General features: G+C 35.9%; 1 pseudogene; it reads right to left on the bottom strand.

Annotated features, from left to right (window-relative positions):
• Window positions 1-562: 562 nt before the first annotated feature.
• On the bottom strand, window positions 563-1,801 carry LOC102485879 (39S ribosomal protein L39, mitochondrial pseudogene; annotated as a pseudogene).
• Window positions 1,802-20,663: the final 18,862 nt, after the last annotated feature.

Raw genomic sequence — 20,663 nt, 5'->3', positions numbered from 1 at the left:
CAAGCCAGATGATGTATCATGACCTGCTCCCTTGTGCCACGTGGAAATAATTCTAAGATGTTACTTACATTTGGAGCTTCTCGCTCAAACAACCTGAGGCGTCAGCTGAATCCACAATCTGCATGTCTTTTCTTTTCATTCTGTTTATTTCTTTTCTTTTCTTTTTTTTATTTCATTTTCTTTCATACTGTTCTACTTCCTTATTTCCTTGTAGGACTCCTCTAACGGCATACCGTCAACAAATATCTTCTAGTGAATTCCATTCAAAGTCTCTGCTTTTAGAGAGCTATCTCCAAGGTATCTCCACTGCTTTTCACCTGGTCTTCGTGGTAATCCAATAGTTAAGAGGAATGGGTTAATTCATATTTGTTCTCTTTTTTGGCATATTTGTATAAGTTTTTCATCCTTATATCCTTTTGCATGTAATTCATATTTTAAAGCTTACAACTGTGGAAATGTAAAAATCATTCTAATACTAAAACTTTTCATTTTAATTCACTATACGTATTTAAATTTGGAGAAATTAGGTAGATGTACTTTTGTCTGTCAATTTGATTTCATACTAGAAACAAATACTCGTTCTTGGAATAAGAGGGCCCTTACTCACATCAAAGGAGTCACCAGTTCGGTGCACCTTAACTATTCCCTTAGGGTTCTGAGAGATATCTTCTGTCCTATGAAATCTATTTTGTACTTGTTGTGTTGAAATATTTCTAATACCACTTGTGCTATAAATTCCAGAGATTCAAATGGAAGATCTTTATAAATTAAAGCATGAGCAGCTCTTGTGAAGGAATGAGGGTTCTCTTTCATTGGCATCCATTCAAGTCTGTTATCCAAAACTTCATTACAGCCAAAGCTCCAGCAATTACAGCAATTCCTGGAGCTCTGACCAGACTCGCCATGTATTCATCTTTGAAGGCCTTTTCTATTATGCAGCTCATCATGGCACAGGAACGCCAATAAGCCTTATTTACTTCTCCTGGATCATGATCTTTAAAAGAGAGAAATTTAATTTCACAGGATTTTGTCAGAGGCTTATATATGTCTCAAGGCTGTCCATCCACAAGAGCCAGCATGGACTTCCTGCGGTACCACTCACTCGAGCGCATCATGAAGATAGTGCCAGGGTCAGTATTTCCAACATGTTTAACTTCAGTCTTCTCATTTCATGGAGTTAATAACTGTCTGTTTGTCTCTTTATTAAAGAGATCATTCCACATTTCTGTCGATTCAGTCTGACAGGTGAGAAGCTGCTAATGTTGTTGTAAATCCATTGCCTCCATTGTGGCCATGGGAGCAGCCATGGGCTCCCATGTTAGTCGTCGTCATACTTACGAGTTTTCATCTTTAAGAGTTTTGATATTTCTCTGGCACAGCGTAGCAGCCACAGACATCTCCTGCTCCTCCATCTCCAAGATGAGCCCACCTCATTCATCTAAGAAATGAAAATGAACTTAACGTTGTCATTGGAAGCAAATGGGGAGTTCAGGGGGAAGAGGGCAAGATAACATTTGAGTAGAGAGCAGTAGAAAGATGGCAGTTTGAAACGAAAGTCCATTGAGCAGACCATGCAACAATGGAATGAATTACGTCAGGAGAGCAGATTTCCTCTTTTAAAGTTTCTTTTTTCCTTTCTTAAGTAAGGAACAAAGAGAAGGTGGGACACCTCCCAATACGTCCCCACACCAAATTCCACCTCCAGATTATGAGCCCTAATATGCCTGGCTTGTTCAAGACTATCTCTGCAGCCGAACCCAGAACTCCATCCTGTGTGGGTCATCCTTGCAGAGCGTTGCATTATAGGAGTGCCAACCTCTGTTCTCTTAGAGAATAGACTTTCACATGAAGACAATGAACACAGCTGAAAGAGGTGACTGGTTGCTCTGGGGAGTGCTGAAGCATGTTTGACTGGTACTATGATTAATAAAGAAAAAGAAGTATGTAAAACCAGTGAACCTCTGAGAACCAAAAATGTCTGAAGTTCACCTTCACTGTGTCCTCCTAAGGCAGCAAGTTCCTATTTCCCAGGAATTTTTTCCCCGTAATGAGAATCATTCGTCTTCCAGCACGGAAATGTGATGAAGCCTCTTCTCTGCTTAGTAATACATTATTACCAATGCTTGAGGAATGTGTGAAGATGACGAATGCCAAGTTTTTTGTTGTGTTTTGCCTTTTTAATTTGCTGGAGAGAGTGAACACTTCCTGGGGGAAAGCAGAGAGAAGGAAACTGACCATCCCCACGAGGGATGATCATGTTCCTATCCCTTCTCCTCCATTTCTCCTCTTTACAGGATTTTGGGCATGTGCACACATGTGCCAGGTGTGTTTTGTCAAAACACTGATCCAGTACTCTAACTGCAGTCTGCCATGTGGGATCCAACTGCCTTATCCACCACCCAACCAGCTGGCCCCCTAATGTTAAGTTTAAACAGGGTGTGTTACAACTGCCCCATCTGATCCTTCAGTTTCATCTATTTTATCTTCTCCTATTCAAATGGTGAAGGTTCTGTCAGGCGGGTGCTTGAGGTTGAGAGGACTCACCACTCTGTAAAAGAACCAGTAGCTACATTCACTTTGCTTCCAGCAACACCAACGAACCTACTCAGATAGAGACTCTTGTGATGACACTCCCCTTGAAGATCTCCGTAGACCTGTTCACTCTTCAGGAAATCCACTTAGTGCCTCCACTTCTACTGAAGGCAGGACCTGCTGGCAACGGAAGGAAGGAGCGAGAAAGGTGCTTAATGAAGCTTTGGCATCCAGAACTGCAACTTTTCTGGAAGAAAAGCAGACTTATGGCCATTAAAAAAAAATCTGAATTAGAAGATCCTTTTCTTCCTAGGATAACTGAAGTATCCGACTTCCTTTGAATTGCTACAAAAAAACTACTGTAATTACATTTTTGCTATAGGGAGTTTTTCCTTTTACTTATTATTTCTCTATATATTGTAGAGTATTAAAAAAAAAAACAATGACCTACTTACTTTTACAGTGTATTTTATTTTACCTTTATATTTGTGGCTTATTTTTAAGCTTTAAAAAAAAAAAAATTGCCAGAATGCAGATGCAGTTGCCAGAGAGAGGAAAAAAATAATGCGGGAAAGTGCTCATTATAGGGAAAAGTCCCATCACAATCCCTTCTCCATTTTCCCCTCCTTTCAGGATTTTGGGTATGCATATACATGTGCTGGCTTATTTCTCAAGGCAACAGGTCCTAGAGTTGAACCACACAGTCAGCCGTGTGGGATCTAACTGCCTTAACCACCAAGTCACAGATGGTCCATATCTTTATATAGTTTATTATTTTTCTTTTTTTAAAAAATAAGTATTTATTTATTTAATTCCATTTCTTATTGTTATTATTATTTTTCATTTGACCAGAGAGAGAGAGAGAGAGAAAGCAAGAAAGCAAGCATCCAGGTCCGGGACTCAAACCGTGGTTAGCCATGTAGGACTTCAGCACCTTTAACCACCATGCCATCTGCCGGCCCCTATATAGTTTATTTGCCAAAAAAGTTTGCCTAATTATGTCACAGTATGAATATGCATTCTTTTGTACACAAACGATGGTGTAAATGGTGACATTCATAGGACAAATGTAGATTTTTTTTCTCTAAGTGTGAGCAACTGACAACTTGTTCTGTGTACATTGTAGCTGATAAACATAAAATCTTACAAGGTTTCAGTTTGGCAAGTGTGAAGTTTGTAACTTGTCCCATGGAAATGGTCATTTTACCGAAGTTACAAATGAGTCAGGAAAGCAACTTAAAGGTGATAGTATTGTATTTATTTAAGCAAAAAGGAAACACTTCATATTCTAAATACTTATAGCCCAAATATTATGATATGACAAGCATTTTTTTTTAGAGAAATTTTTTCAGTAGGGCACATCTACTTGTCAGAGATACAGAGAGAGATACAAAAAGTGAGAAATCACCCCTGGAAGGAGGTCACACCACAATTTCTTCTCCTCCATTCTCCTTTTAGGACTTTGGGCATGCCGCCAGATCTGGGACTTGAACACTGGTCAGCCATATGGGAATCCAGAGACATAACCATTATGCCATCTGCTGGTCCCATAACAAGAATTTCCTAAAAATCAGACTACATTGTCCTTCATATGTAAAATCAACACCACTGATTTGCTGACACCATATACTGAGTTAAAGTCTTCAGTTTTATTTATTTTCTTATTGCATTAAAAGATTGAATTTTAACTTTTATGACAAACCAAATATGAGAAGTGTACACACAGTTATTTATACTGTTCAAGAGAAGGGTTAATGTGGTCACCTTACTCAATTATATAAGATAAATGAACAACTTTTTATGTAAGGTAAATAAACACATTGGAAGAGGATTTTACAGTTTTTTTCCTCTAAAATAAATATTAAGCTTTTGTTTATTGTTTGCAGTTCATTAGAATATCTAAAAATGTTTTTAATTTATCAATATTTATAGAAAAAAAAGAGATTCTGTCAATGTGATTGCTATATAGCACTTGAGAATGGCAGTAATGGGTTGTAGGGACAAGCCTTGCACATTTTTGCCTAGACAGACATAGGCAACATGCGTTATGACTTTCTGACATCTTAATATTTAATGAAAAAATAAGATTATTTTTGATAGTACCTGTTCATACCTACTGCCAATGTTTGTTCTGTAATCTGTTTGTTTGTTTTATTTTTAGTTCTCTTTGCATGACAGTTTTGCCCAAGGTTTTGGATGAGAAGCATTATAAAATAAACTAGTTTGGTATTTTTAAGTTAATCTGATGTTTAGTAAATATGCAGTTTTTCCAGTATTTTTTTTATATTCTTCACTTTTTCTTGTTTGCCAAAGTTTTATTAATTCTTAATTAGATTTTTTTCATTTTAAGCTTTTCCTTTACTTGCTTACTTGCGTATTACTTTTTTTCCTCTTTTATGCACTTTCTGAGTTTACTTTTAATTTTTAAATTCAGTTTCCAATGGGCTTAGATTAATGCTAATTTTATATATCTGTTTATTACTGATAACATTAAGGCTAGGAATTTACTCTTCGGTATACTTTGGCTCTTATAAGTTTAATAAATATTGTTTTTCCTCATTTAATGTTCCAAAACCTCTAAAATTAGAAAGTCTTCTTGCTAAAGAGACATATAAGAGACTTTATTTCTTAGTATTTTAATTTTGAAAATATTATGTATTTTTTAATTTTTAATTTAATTGATTTGTTGCATGTCTGTTTCATACACTATGCTAAGGTGGAATTAAGAAACAAGAATTTTTTTGAGGAGATAAAAATAAATCAAATTTATTAAAGTGTTAGATTTTTATTTGTATCAGTGATTTCCTTTATTCTGTATGTTTTCAATTACCTTTTCATCCTTACTATTGTTACAGCTCACCAGTAGCAGCCTCTTTTTTTAATCTTTCCAGAGTTTTCTCTATCCTCATTTTGTTGGTCTGTTCTTCGTGGCATATTATGTACAATGTTCTGCACTTTTCTCTTTTGCCTGAACATAGATATGCCTTTGGACAATGGATGCAGTTTTAACTCATTCTTTTTACCAGATTATGATATTCTACAGTATGGTATTTTTAAAAACTGCAATGCTTAATTTAATGTGTTAATTTCACCGGTCTACGGAGTACTGAGATGGCTGATTTAACCTTATTCCAGAATGTGTCTGTGAGGTTGTTTCCAGAAGAGATTAGCCTTCGTATTAGTGAACTAAGCAAAGAAGATGACCTCAATAATGAAGGTGACTATCATTGATTCTGTTGAGGGACAAAGCAGCAACAACAACAACCCCCAAAAATAAATACACAGAGGAAGGACAAATTCACTGCTCGAGCTGTAACAACCGTGTTCTCATGCCCTCAGACATCTGTGCTCTGGTGTCCGGGCCTTGGGACTCAGACTAGGATTTACACCATTGGTTTTCCTATTTTTGCAGCTTGTTGGTTGTGGAACTTCTCAGCCTGTATAATTATGTGAGGCCATTCCTATTACATGTGCATGTGTGAGCCTGTGTGTATGCATGCTTGTGTATGTATGTATGTATGTATTTATGCATGTAAATCTCCTACCCCTTCTGCTTCTCTGGAGAACACTCACTAAAAAGACTTCCTAATTATTACATTGTATTTTGGATATATATTATCACAATTTTTCCACAAATTGTTTTAGCCTTTTACATTCCTGAAAAGAACATATTAGGGCATCAGAAAAGTTATGACATATTTTTCTATATTCTTGTATGCAAAAATGTGTTATGACTTTCCCAACAACCCAACAGAAGAGCATCTGTATTCCCAGATTCCCTGTAGTACTGGATATTATCATTTTTTTAATTTAAAGAATGTTCCAAATCAAATAATGAAAATTATCTAAGTTTTCTTTTCATAATTGCCAGTGGGATTAAGAAAATTTTTCAGTATATAAGTATTTGTTGGCAATGATATTTCATTAATCTGTGAATATATTTTTCATATAATTGGGATATTTTTAATTAGGTTGTTTGCCTGAGCTTTGTGATTCATAGTAGCTGTTTTTATGTATTTATTTTTTTCACATGGCACTTGCATGTTCATGAGAGAGATAAATATTCAGAGAGAGAGAGAAAAGCCTCCTCAATAGGGTCTCTGTGCTGAGATCCTGTTTCATCAGCCTTCTAGCTTCTCAGGATCTTGGGCAGGTGTGCACCGGCCAAGTGTTGTTTTCAGGCTAACTCAAGGATCTGAACCTGCAGACAACAGTGTAGCTTCCAACAATGCTGTTTAGTTTGAAATATTCCAGAACTCCAGGATGGGCCTACAGTAACTATTTTAATTTTATAGTAACCCCTTCTCTGCCATATGTGTTGTAACTATTTTTTAAGTCTACCATTTGTCACATTGTTTACATTACAAATTTAAGCGAAGTATTGCTTTACAGGAACATGGCCATGGTTTTTGTGTACTCAAGTCAAGGGAGGCGGGAGCATAGAGTTAGCCAATTGTACTGCCATTTTATTGTATTCCATGAGTAACTATGTTTCACATAATAGTTGGAAACATATGTTCCCTTTATAAATGAGGAAATAAAATTTCAAGAATGTAAGTAATTTGAATGAGACTTCAAAACCAATTAGAAAAGTACCTAGAATGTTATTTTTTGTCATTTAACATCTTTAATTACAATAGCTTGCATTATTGTTTTTAGCTAACACTGAAAATTAGCTTAGCTGAAAAATTAACTCAACTGATTTCTCCATTTTATTTTCTCTTCCTGACATATATGCTAATATTTGATCGATTATTTTCTACTAATTAAAACACTGCCATGAAAAATCATTGTTAGCTAATTTTACTTCTTTTAGATGAAGTGAAAAATTGAAGAACTTGTTTTGCTATAGATACATACTTGTTTCTTTTGCTCAAAAGTCAGTAATTGCAATAACTTCTGGGTGATTAAGAAAATGTCTGGTCCGGGCACATGTGCGTGCCCAAGATCCCGAGAGGAGAATGGAGGAGAAGGGATTGCGGCGTGACCATCCCCTCTGGGGGGGGTGATTTCTCGCTTTCTGTCTCTATGTCTCTCTCTATCTGTCTGGTGAGCCCAAGTGCCCTATAGTGAAAACCTCTCCAAAAAAAAAAAAAAAAAAGTCTGGCTTAACATGAAGTATCACATATTTATATATTGTAATCATTTTAACATTCTCTTATTAATATCATTTTTTAAAAAAATATACTTCAGAGAACAGTTTAATACAATGTCATTGTTTTGTTTAACTTTTTGTTACATTGGTGTATATATATTATTACTCAATTACATAAGAAGTAGTGATTACGGCATTAAAAACTTTTAATAACATATAATTAGGTATGCAATCAATGATTTTAGTTACCTTATAAAATATAATGGATAGATTCCTAGAAAAGGAAAAATATTTGAAAATACATCCATACTTTATAAAATGATTTATATTGATTTAAATAACAATTTAAACCATTTGTTGAATCTTTACTAGACTATATGAAAACAAGCAGCTTGATAGGCATGGCAAGTTCCTTAAACCTTTCATTCTTCTCTAGTCTTGCCTTCAATTTGATAGATCATGAAATGTTAATTCGGTGGGTTTTTTTTTTTTTTTTTTGGAGCGGTGTGTTTTTTTTTTTTTTTTTGGAGAGGTTTTTGCTATAGGACGCCTGTGCTCACCAGACAGACAGACAGACAGAGCCAAAGAGACAGAAAGCAAGAAATCACCTTTCAGGGGGGATGGTTACGCCACAATCCCTTCTCCTCCGTTCTCCTCTCGGGATCTTGGGCATGCACGCACACGCGCCCGATGTGAGCTTAAGCCACCGGGTCCGGGACTCGATCTATGGTGGACTACATGGGAGTCCAGCGACATAGCCATTACGCTAACTGCTGGTCCCTTAATTCAGTGTTCTTAGCATCTAGATTTTGTAAGTGATTAGACCTTTGAACTCATGCGTGTTAATATTATCATTTTTGTGGTGGTTGTATATTTTTAATGGAGTGTCTCACTGCATCGTGATAATCTCACTTCAGCTTCCTGAGTTAAAGGCCATCAAGCCTAGCTCTTTAGGAAGGATCTCACACTGTTGACCTAGGCTAACCTGGAACTGACAATTGTACTGTCTCAGCCTCCCAGTAGCTGGGACAGCAGGTGCACGCCACTGTGCCTTGCTTTCAGATTGGACAGAAAACTGATCCCAGCCATCCCATGTGGCATTAGCTTATACTCAGTGGTGCCTTAAGAGCACATGCCACTGTGGCTGGATTTGTCATATGTTTGATAAGGTAAATATGAACGCTGTTATGCAAAAATGTTAGACATGTCTCAGATTGAAAATTTAAGATTGAAATGAATATTCACTTTTATTTAAGAAAATCCTATTCTTAGGAGCAGCAGATCACATGGCAGTTATGTCCATTGCTGAATTCCCACATGGCCAACTGTAGTTCGAGTCCCAGACCCAGTGGCTTGAAACTCACACTGGATGTGTGTGTGGTTGTTTGTTTGTGTGTGTTTCCAAGATCCTGGGAAGAAGGGATTGAGGTGTAGCCATCCACTCTGGGAAGAGTGATTTCTCTCTCACTGTGTCTATCTCCCCCTCTCCCCCAGTTTCCTTACCCTGGGGAGTGTATGTGATTGAAGGCAAAGATCTCTACAAAAAAAAAAAAAAAGAAAAGAAAAGAAAACCCTATCCTGAATTAGCTTTTAGTGTGGAAGTGTTCTTAAAGTGTAGATAATATTTGTAAAAAATTCGATTTTTATATAGATGTTTCATATCATAAAGAAACTATGGGACCAGCAGTTAGCATAATGGCTATGTCGCTGGACTCCCATGTAGTCGACTGCAGTTCGAGTCCCAGACCTGGCGGCATAAACTTTCTTGTAACCATATTTTAACTAAAAATTTAAAATCAGGAATGAGTTGAAATGTTATATTTATTTAACTCTTATATTCACATTGATCACTAGGGCTTTTATCCTGATTAATTTAAATAAAATCAGTCACCCATCCTTGAAGTTCAGAAAGAAAATAGTGAACTTATATTACAGATAAAATTTCTTATTTCTTAACTATGATCCTAGCAACACACGACTAAGAGACGAAGAGCTAACTAGTTGTTTCTTGAACATACTTTGTACTGAATTGTCTACAATTTCCAAGATCATTCTCATTTTCCTATTTTGCATCAAAGCAATACAATGTATTCAATATGTTCCACACTTTAATATGTAAGTTTTACATATATTCATTTTGCCCCAAATAATAAGGCATTCTATGATTTTTTTAATAGTTTTTCCTCTTTGATATAATTCTCTTACTGAAATAATAAAATGTTTACCCATGAAGTTGTGTTCATCTTAACAGTCCTTCACATTTTCCTCCATTTACATACTAACAATAAAATATTTCTGAAATATTTCCTAATGAATTATAATTATTTGATAATTCATAAATGTGTGTATCTAACAAAGCATATTTTATAATAAATGGCATAAATTATATTTCCTTGCCTACTAAAATACTTCTAAAAACCTTGTGATGGTGTTAGTAATCTTGTATTGAAAAATGCTAGTGGTTTGTATTCTCTTTTTTTATTTTTAATTTATTTATTATTATCATAATCTGAATCACATATAACTTTATATTATCTCTTTTTAGGAAAACACATTAAATTAAATTATTGTACATTCCTACATTTATAATGACTTTCCAATAAACAAAAGAATAACAAAATGAATTTTATAGTTCATTTTAGCATCTGTTATGTTTAGAATTTAACATTTTGCACTTATATTAATTGCCTAATAATTTGTTATTTCCATTAGGAGATCATTATAATCTGGAAAATTAGCATATTAAACTACAAGCATTTATATTCAATTTCCTCACTATTATCTAACCATTAGTTATCAGATAGCTTAATTTAAAATAATTTGTTATAGATTTAGTTTATGTTATTATAACTACCTGAAAATATAATTTTTATTGGCCTTCATTATCTTTATGTCTTCTTTAATATCACATCTCTTACCAATAAAATGCCCATTTATTGGCCAATATGGAAAATTATACCATGTAATGACTACCACTGTAAAATGCCCATTTATTGGCCAATATGGAAAAATTATACCAAGTAATGACTACCACTCCTACTAACACTAATTTTTTTTAAATAATTAATTAGTCAAATAATATAGAGCATTTTCTTGCAAGGAAAATAGAACAAGACCGTTCCATTTTCTTTCATGCTGATTCTTGCAAGGAAAATAGAACAAGACCGTTCCGTTTTCTTTCATGCTGAGTTGTTTGGTAGTATAACAATTTGAACAATACAATATTTAGTAAGTTTATAGTAATACAAGTTATGATAAAATTATGATAAGTAAGTTTATGATAACCCAAGTCCACTTTGCTTACTAAAGTGTCATGGTTTTTCTTTTTCTTTTTTTTTTTTAGAGAGGTTTTTGCTATAGGTTGCATGCACTCACCAGAGAGACAGAGAGAGGCAGAGAGATGGAAAGTGAAAATCACCCCCCAGGGAGGATGGCCACGCTGCAATCCCTTCTCCTCCACTCTCCTCTCGGGATCTTGGGCATGCATGCACATGTGCCCAGCATGAGATAAAGTGACTGGGTCTGGGACTTGAACTGCGGTCAACTACCTGGGAGTCTAGCAACGTAGCTATTCTGCCATCTGCTGGTCCCAATGTTAGAAACTTTTCTACCACTAACTTGAAGCAAATTTCCCTATAATTGCATGTCCCAGTTTTCTCATCTCTAAAATGAGGGGACTAATAAAAAGTATAAATGGAAACACCTGGGCACAGGTCTTAGCAGAGTCTCTGTCAAACGATAGACAATCAGTAAAGCAAGCTATTATTTTGTACTTAGAGGATATTGGAGCACTGGAAAAAATTGATATTCTATTCTTTTATTTATCTAGATATTTTCAGGATATTAGAAAATTGTGTGCAAAAAGAAAGCAATATTACATTTATTCATTATAATTTTAAAGGTGATTTGTGAACATAATGTATAGAAATTTAATGTAATAATACTAGTTTTATTTATTTGTTTAGAGAGAGATTTTTGCTAGTGGGTGCTTGCTGTAGAGAAACAGAGAGACAGAGAGACAGAAAGTGAGAAATCACCCCCCAGGGAGATGATGCTGCAATTCCTTCTCCTCTATTCCTCTCAGGATTTGGGGCATGCACACTCATGCACCTGGCATAAGTTTTAAGTCTCTCGGTCCAGAACTCAAACCACCATTGACCATGTGGGAGACCAGCAACATAACCATGAAACCATCTGCTGGCCCTGTAGTATTACTTGTTATAAGTAATTTTGTATTTTATTCTCAATTTTCAAGTTTCCTAAAATGTTGTTTTTCCATGTCTCACTTTGACACAATAATATAAAATATATATGAATGGGATTTTTTTCATTTTTTTTAATCATCACAATATTTTTAAATTTTTTACCTTTTAAAAACTTACATCTAATTGCTGCATGCCTTTACAGTGTACAATATGGTTTTTCCCAGCATGAATACAGTGCATATTAGTTAACTCAAAGACATTACTATAATACATTGTCATCAGCCAATAACTTTCATTTTTGTGTCTATTAAATATGTTTGTGGGCCAGCAGGTGGCATGGTAGTTAAGGGTGCTAAACTTTCACATGGTCAACCATGGTTCGAGTCCCAGTCTCTCTCTGGTCAAATTGAAAATAAATGAATAAATAAATAAAGTGAAATAAAATAATGATTTAAAAAATGTGTTTGTTTTTTCCCTGATCCTCTCCCTCCTGCCCCCTATTACCTCTCCTCATGAGCAAACTTCGCTACTCCCTGAGTTTCAGCAGTTAGAACTCTGGGCACATCCGAAGCGTACTGGGCCTGCTTCTTGGGCCCAAACTGCCCACTGGGAGACTTTGGTTCCACTTCCAGCATGCCTTTCCTCCTGAGTGCTGCTCCTCCTTCTGGATTTGCCATCAGAAGTGGGGGCCCTCCGGCCCCTCTGGGGCACAACCTGCAACTCAAGTCTTTTCAGCAAGTCGTATCTCTTCCTAGTTCATGCCCATCTCATCAGAAGTTCAAAGTTTGACAGAGGAGTTAACCTGAAGTTACCTTTATAAACTTTAGCCACTCTGATCTGGAAGGCATAGCCCTCTAACAGGTCACATCTTAGATCATCCTGATCACATCTAGCATCTTTCATTATTTTTAAATCTTTTATTGTCTCATATAGTATGGATATATGGCAAATGACTGATGCTATGTCACTGATTTATGAACTTTGTTTTCAGTTCTTACAGTTTTATCCAAAATAATAGCAATAACTGTTCTTTCCATTTGTTATCTACCATTGATACAATGTAAACTTGAATCAATACACAGATGATTAGGGACTCTGTTACATGCCATGTTGTATAAAGAATTATTTGATGGTCCTTGTTTATGGATAGTTCTCCCTTTTTCCATATAATTTGCACCACATTGAAGGAGTTTTAGCATTTTTTTCTCATGAGTCTGGTCTCTTCCACTGAACATATTCTGTGGATATTGTTATAATTTTGAGGATCACCTTGAACACTTACTCATTAAAGTGGAGAAAAAATACTATGAGATTTTGCAAATGTATATAATTGTGTGGGTGTATAACTTAGTAACTATAACTGTGACAACAGACATACACCAAAATTTTTTCAAGCAAATTTATCAGATAGATGAAAGATTAAAGGAAAAAACAGTTAACATAGAAAATTATATGCAATAAATACAAGACGTGATTATTAAGGGAAATATCTTGTCATTAAAATATTTTTCCATGACAATGGCATTTACTTTCTTATTTTCTATGAGTACTCTTGATTACTCTTTAAAAAACATTAAACTCTCACTATCCTATTTTAGGCAACTTTTTCTCTTATTTTATTAACATAACTCTCTCTGAAAGTGCTTATAAAATTATAAATTTAATTTAACAAGCTTAGAATCAATTTTTTTCTTGGACTTCTTATCATTAATGATAAACACTGAATATTAAAAACAACACTGAAGGTAAACTGTTACGCACACAGTTCCAGATATTTGCTATTAGAATTCTCATCTTGAATTCCTTGGTTATGTGATGAAGTTAAAACAAATAACAAGCCTTTGCTTGTTAAACATCATTAGGTACCTCAAAGGCAGAAAATGACTCTGTACAGCAATATCAACTAATTGACCATGGTCTTCTAATATTGAAACCTTTTAACTGACCCAGACACAAGACCACAGGAGGTGGGGCACTGCTGAGTGATACTAGAGCTATAGAGGAAGGCCTTGGGTTCAGGTCCTGAGTAGATCTGAACATGCTAGGTAGGGGAGCCCATGATCCTGGCTGGATGGAAGAATGAGGGAAGGATCACAGAGTTAAAATACCCTGCCTTTCTCTTTTTCTCTCTCTTTCATGAAAAAAAGGAAACAAACTTTAAAAAAATGACATACAACATATTTGATCACTAAGTGGTGACGGGCTGCGTGAATAAATAAATAAAATACTTCACAAATCAAAGAAAATGTAAAATTTAAAATGCGAATGTCTTAAGTAGGATTCAGACTCCATGTCTGTTTATACATGTACGCATACATAGAGATACAGTCACACACCAGTCTATTCATTGTCCAGGGTATTATCAACCTCAAGTTTGTAGAATTGTACAGAAAGTATATTTTGGACCAGCAGATTGTGTAATGGTTAAGTTGCTGGACTCCCATGTAGTAAATCACGGTTTCAGTTCTGTACCCTGTGGCTTTAAATGCATGTTGGGCGCATGTGCATGCATGCCTAAAATTGCAAGGGGAGAATGGAGGAGAAGGGATTACTGTTTAACCATCGCTGTTGGGGGTTATTTCTCTCTTTCTGTCTCTATATCTCTCACTCTCTCTGTGGCAAATGTACACGTCCTATAGCAAAGACTCTCTTAAAAATAGTAATTTCACATAGAGTATATTTCAATGTACTTCAACTTAGAAAACACATTTATCATAAACTGGAATAACTGTTTAGCTCTGATAACTTTGTTCCATCATGTAAAAGAAAGTAGTAGCATTTATGCTAGTTAAGTGTTGCTTTTTTTCCCCTTTAGAATAAGCTATTATGACATTGGAAAAGTATACATACAAGTAAACCTCTGGCTGGTATTTTTTAATCCCCCCTTCCCAGTGGAAATGACCTAAATTACCAAACATAGAAGACTAGCTGATAAGTGATAGTAAATATAAACAGTGGCATACTATGCAAATGTGAGAAATAATGTGGAAATAAATCAGAGAAATAAATATGAACTGCTCTGAAATGTTTTCTAGCCTGTTTTGTTAAATTGGGGGTGGAGGGCAGAGGACAGGAATTTTCTCAGGCCAGCCTGTGGCATAGTGGTTAGGACGGCGAGATCACACAGGGCTGACTATGCAGTTTGAGTCCTGGACTTGGCTACTTGAAAAACATCCTGGGTGCAGGGACCAGCAAATGGAGTAGTAGTTATGTTGCTGGACTCCCACATGGCTAACTGGTTAGAGTCCTGGATTTGGTGGTTTCAAAATCACAATGTGTGTGTGTGTGTGTGTGTGTGTGTGTGTGTGTGTGTGTGTGTATGATTAAGTGTGTGTGTGTGTGTGTGTGTGACTAAGATTCCAGGAGGAAAATAGAGGAGAAGGAATTGTAGCGTGGCCATCCCCTCCAGGGGGGTGATTTCTCACTTTCCCTTTCACTATCTCTGTCCCTTTCTCTTTCTCTGGTGTGCATATCCCCCCTAAACCAAAAACTCCTCAAAAGAAAAACATCCTGGATGTGTATGCATGTGTGCCTGAAATCCTGAGAGGATGAAAGAAGAGTGGAGAAGGAATTGCAGTGTGGCCATCCCCCTGGGAAGTTCTTTCTCACTTTCTTTGTCTACTGTTGCTTTCTGGAAAGCGTATGTGCCCTATGACCAAAAAAAGAAAACACTAAGTGTAAACTTATGCTTTCATTTTGTAAAATACAGGGGAAATAGATAAATACATATGTAAGTGTGTGTGTGTGTGTGTGTGTGTGTGTGTGCGTGCGTGTACGTAATTGCATACAATTGCAAAAAGAAATGTAGAGAGAATAAACTGAAAATTAATGAAACCTAATTTTTATGTAATAGAGGAGAATGGAGTCCAGGAGATAAGAAAATAACACTTTCCTGGGTCTTGTGTTCTTATAGTATTGACCTTAAGAATCATGTTGCTATTCTATATACTTAAGATAAGGAAATCAACATAGATGCGAGACAAAGAAAGGTTAAAATTTAACGTAAACAGAAACAAATTAACCCAAATCCATTTTAAATGAATTACATATTCACATGAAAAGGAATAAATTACAACAAATCCAAGTGATTTTAACACAATATTTCAAGTGTATATACTCAATCCACTTTATACTTTATACTTTACTTGGTTTTGTTCATTGTAGTGGTTATGCTATAGCAATGCTGAAATAATTAAAGACCTTGTGAATATCATAGGAATGAACAAATGAGCAAATATGTTGATGTTTGAAACATTAGTGTTTTCTCTGTGGGCAAAGGGAGAAACAAATATAGATTGAAGAAAGCTGGAAGAGACAAGAATTCACCCACATTAAATCAGTCTGCTGAAACAGCCTTGACGCAATGGTATCCCAGCAGCATTAAGCACACCTAGGGCATATATAATTATTACTAAATACTATTCCATGGAGAAATGATATTTTTAAAGAGATAGCTGAAGTAAGATCCTTATAAAATGAACCTGAAATATTATTTTATGTGTGAAGGCATGTAGCCTGGTAGTATGAAGCAGTTATCTGCATGCCTTGTTAATTACTCACTTGAGTTGGCCGACATATGTCTTAGATTCCAGGGGTTCCGTAGAAATATCCATAGGGCACAGGAAACATCCTTCCTTGCTAGGTCATGTGATGCCTGTCCTATACAATGCTTATGGCTTACACATTATCCTCATTGATGTATAGACAGTCTTCCTCAATGTTGCAGAGGGACAGCATAAGTAATCTGGCTTGAGCTATGATGCATAACAAGATCACATATGATAGTAACAAGGTTGAAAAACATACACACTGAAGTCCTTATCTCTAACTGTAGAACTTCAACCACATCCTTGAAGCTTGCAAACAGTTCTCTGTACCTGGTAAAATGTGTAAATAAAGATGTTCTTCACAACTGAGCAGTGCAGCTTGTCTGTGTTCACCTTCATCTCTGCTTCTGCATCTTTCTCCTTTCTCTAACTTTTTCTTCACAGGACCAAGCCCCGTGGGTAGGCGCCGACATTTATGCAAGAGAATAAGAGCATAAAGTATCATGGCATTATAAAAATAGATGCAGAAACCAGCTTTAAGAGGTTCTCACTAGCTAACACCAAGAATATTGGCATCTTATAGTACATCGAGGTAGTTCCAGATGGCAAATAATTAATAAAATAAGAATCTATATGTTTACAATAATGATAGATGTGTAGATAGATAAAGAAAAAATTGGAAACTCTTCTTTATAGTAAAATATCTTCCTGATGAATAAAGAAGAAATGCTAAACTAAGAAAGAGAAAAGCCTGGATTATAAAACACTTTTTTTTGAGAGAGAGAGAGATTTTTGCTATAGGACATGTGCACCTGCAGAAAGACAGAGAGAGACAGAGAGACAGGAAGAAAGAAATCACCCCCGCTCCCCAGGGGGATGATGCTGCAGTCCCTTCTCCTCCACTCTCCTCTTGTTATTTTGGGTACACATGCACACCTGCTCAGCGTGAGCTTTAAGTCACCAGGACCAGGACTGAAACTGCAGTCAACTACATGAGAGTCCAGCGATGTAACCATAACATCATCTGCTGGCCTCATAAAACACTTTTTTTAAACATTAATAATTGATACAATTTAAAACAAAACTTTAATAATGAAATAACATTAAAATAAATAAGCGAAAAAAATAATGGAGTCAGAAAATTACCCCTTCACATCGTCCTAAAAATAATTCTAGGAAAAATAATCAATGATTGAAAAACCTAGACGGAGAAAGTTTGATGGGGTGCACCCAGACAGCAAAACATTTCTCTCAGCCTGAATGAACTTTAGACTGGCTACTTCCTGTCTCTAGGCAACTGACCCTTTCTTTGAAAGATTTACATTAGAAAACTTGTAAACCCAAATTCTTTCTCTGCCCCTTTGAGATGTAAATCTCTTAAAAGCTTTCTGCCAATTTTACAACTCAGGACCTTTTCTCAAGGACCTTGAAGCCATCCCTTTGAAATGTAATCATCAAAGAAAATAGGGTCCCTATCTCCCAATTTCTGTGTAAATGTAGGAGCCTAACTACTGCAGGCAGTTTTAAGTTGTAAAATTACCTTTTGTCATGAAGACACAGGAAAGTTTACTTTCACTTTGGGTAAGGTAAATTAGGAAACACAGCTGGCCTAAGATCCCTTCCACCAAACTCTTCACTCTTCAGTCAAGTGTTTTGTTTTTTTTTCTCTTCAAAGTTGAACTCATCTCAGTTCTGGCCTCTCTCTTCCAGACGCTTTAAATTAAAGTTTTCCTTGCGTGTCCAACTTCAGTACAATATTAGCTTCGAGAAGATTCAGGCTATATACGCAGGCCTCATGTATCTTTCCCCTATTATATTTAATCATAAGTGGAAAATAATAACTACAGGATAGATCTGAAGGGGTCCAATGTTTGTCATTTATTTGACTATACAGACGTATGCACAGATTGAGACCGAGACAAGAAAAGAGAGAGAGAGAGAGATTTAGACCAAGAGATAAAAAAGCAAATATGGGAAAATAGTAAATTTTGGTCAAATATGCAAATGACATCTGAGAGTTAGTAGTTTTATTATTGGGTTTTATGTTTTCATTTGTTTGTTTTTCTGCTATAAGACATATGCACTAGTTGAAGAGAGACAGAGAAGGAGAAAGAAAAAGTCAGAAAAGGCTCTCACACACATGCTCTTGTGTGTTCTTCATCTCACGGGGCTTGGGACTTAACATGCAGTCAGCTATGTTGGATCCAGGTGCCTCAACCACCATGCCATATGGCTGGCCCTATAGTTAATTTTCTAAAATTTTGACTGCATTTTTTTTTTTTGGAGTAGTTTTTGCTATAGGACGCATGTGCTCGTCAGACAGACAGAGAGATAGAAAGCGAGAAATCACCCCCCAAGGGGGATGGCCATGCCGCAATCCCTTCTCCTCCATTCTCCTCTTGGGATCTTGGGCACACACACACATGAGCCCGGCGTGAGTTTAAGCCACCGGGTCTGGGACTCGAACCTTGGTTGGCTACATGGGAGTCCAGCAACATAGCCATTACGCTAACTGCTAGTCCCAAATTTTGACTGCATTTTTTAATAAAAAGTTAAGTTAGTTTAATAAAAACACCAACAGAGATGATGCTGAGTCTTGAATACTTTTTTCCACTTCCTTAATCAAAGACTCTTTCCTACAAACAAATATAACGACATTTAGTATGTCAGATTTCAGTCAAACACCACCTTTTTTTACTCATAATGATAATACTGGGTCATGTGGTTCATGTTATTACTTAAGTAGGATTTTTAGGTACTTTGAGTTTAAATGCTGAGGTTTGTAGTCATTAGAGCTATCATTCTTCTTTTTCTGGAGGTCAAAATTATATGGAGACAGGTCTAATTCCACCTTCACATAGCCAGTTTTGTTGTTCCTGGGACCAGTGGGCACTAGCAGATATTTTTATTCCAGAAGACACTAAAAAGCATCAGAGCAGTGTACTAATTAATTCCCAGGTCACTTTGTATGCAAGGTTAAAATTAATTTCCTATTCTATTCTCCATTCTAAATGATACTCAGCTTCCTTGTTGAATAAAATTATTAGTAATAGGCTAAAAAATAAAATGAAATGGTGACATGCTGATAAAACTCAGAATATCCTCAAATATAATTTTTATTTCATTATCAAATGCTCACAGAGAAGTAAAGTTTTTAAAAATAAAGTATTTAATTGGACTTAAAATCTGAAACCAGCATCTCCACCAAGTTCAGGTTTCATCCTTTCTAATTTCTTATCCCGCCATTTTAGTAGAAGGGTGCTTAGTGTCTGGGTGGAGCCAGCATCCCCAAAGCAGTTGTTGTGTAAGTACCTCTTTTGGAGCGAGAGTAATTTCTTAGTTTTTTCAGAGCATAAAATGGCTTATTCATTCAACTCATAGTTTCTTAGTTGTCTTACCTTTCATAGGAGGAAAAATTAGCCAACAGATGTTGCAAAATAATCATAGCCTGGAATGAATACCCAAACACATTGAAAATGGCCCAGTTTCAAAACTCTGATGCAGATATTCTAAGAAAACATGTGTTTCAGGAGTACATTCTTCATTGGTGCCATGATATAACAGGAAGTCAGTGGTATGTGAGTGCATAGAACCTAAACAGTGAAAATATTCCTGGCTTTAGACTTGTCAGAATGCCATTGAGTAGATGCCAGTTGTTCAATTTATAGCCTATAAACTATTATAAAGTTACTTTATGTATTAGGGGACAAATTTCCTAGTGAGATGCTAATTTTGGCATTTGGTATTTACTGTATCTAAGGAGAAATCCACCTCTGCCTACCGCCTCCTTTCTGGCAATCTCTTATGACAATTGATGATTGTGACATCCCTGTTAAGCAAGTTATCTGAGGTGACTTTATTTATTTTTTGCTTATTGAATATATTCCAAATCTTTACTTTCCATTGGTTTCTGGTATTCCAGCTAAGGAATTGGGATATGTGTCTTACCTATTGATGGAGCCTTGACATACTTTTCTGTGTAGTCATTTTTAATCATATGCCAAATGGAGATTTTTTTCTCATCCATTCCTAATATTCATGATACCCAGAGAGAAGTATTAAATTAATCCCACAGATCATTCCCCCTCCCCATTTTTTTCTGACCTCCTAAATCTGAGCTTGACAGTACTCTCGAACACTGTGCTCCTGATGCCCCACCTCATAGTTTTACCCTATCAACACCATATTTAAAATTTTTGAAGGAAATCAGGTTGAAAGATAAGACTTACATTTAGAATGATCAGGTTTTAAGGAATATAAACTAAAATGTGGGTTTGTGGGTTA

The sequence above is a fragment of the Tupaia chinensis genome, unplaced genomic scaffold (assembly GCF_000334495.1).
Source record: "Tupaia chinensis unplaced genomic scaffold, TupChi_1.0 Scaffold144232_1, whole genome shotgun sequence".
In the NCBI taxonomy this organism is placed as follows: domain Eukaryota; kingdom Metazoa; phylum Chordata; class Mammalia; order Scandentia; family Tupaiidae; genus Tupaia; species Tupaia belangeri.
Note: the sequence above shows the minus strand (reverse complement) of the source record. Positions and strands in the feature narration are given on the sequence as shown.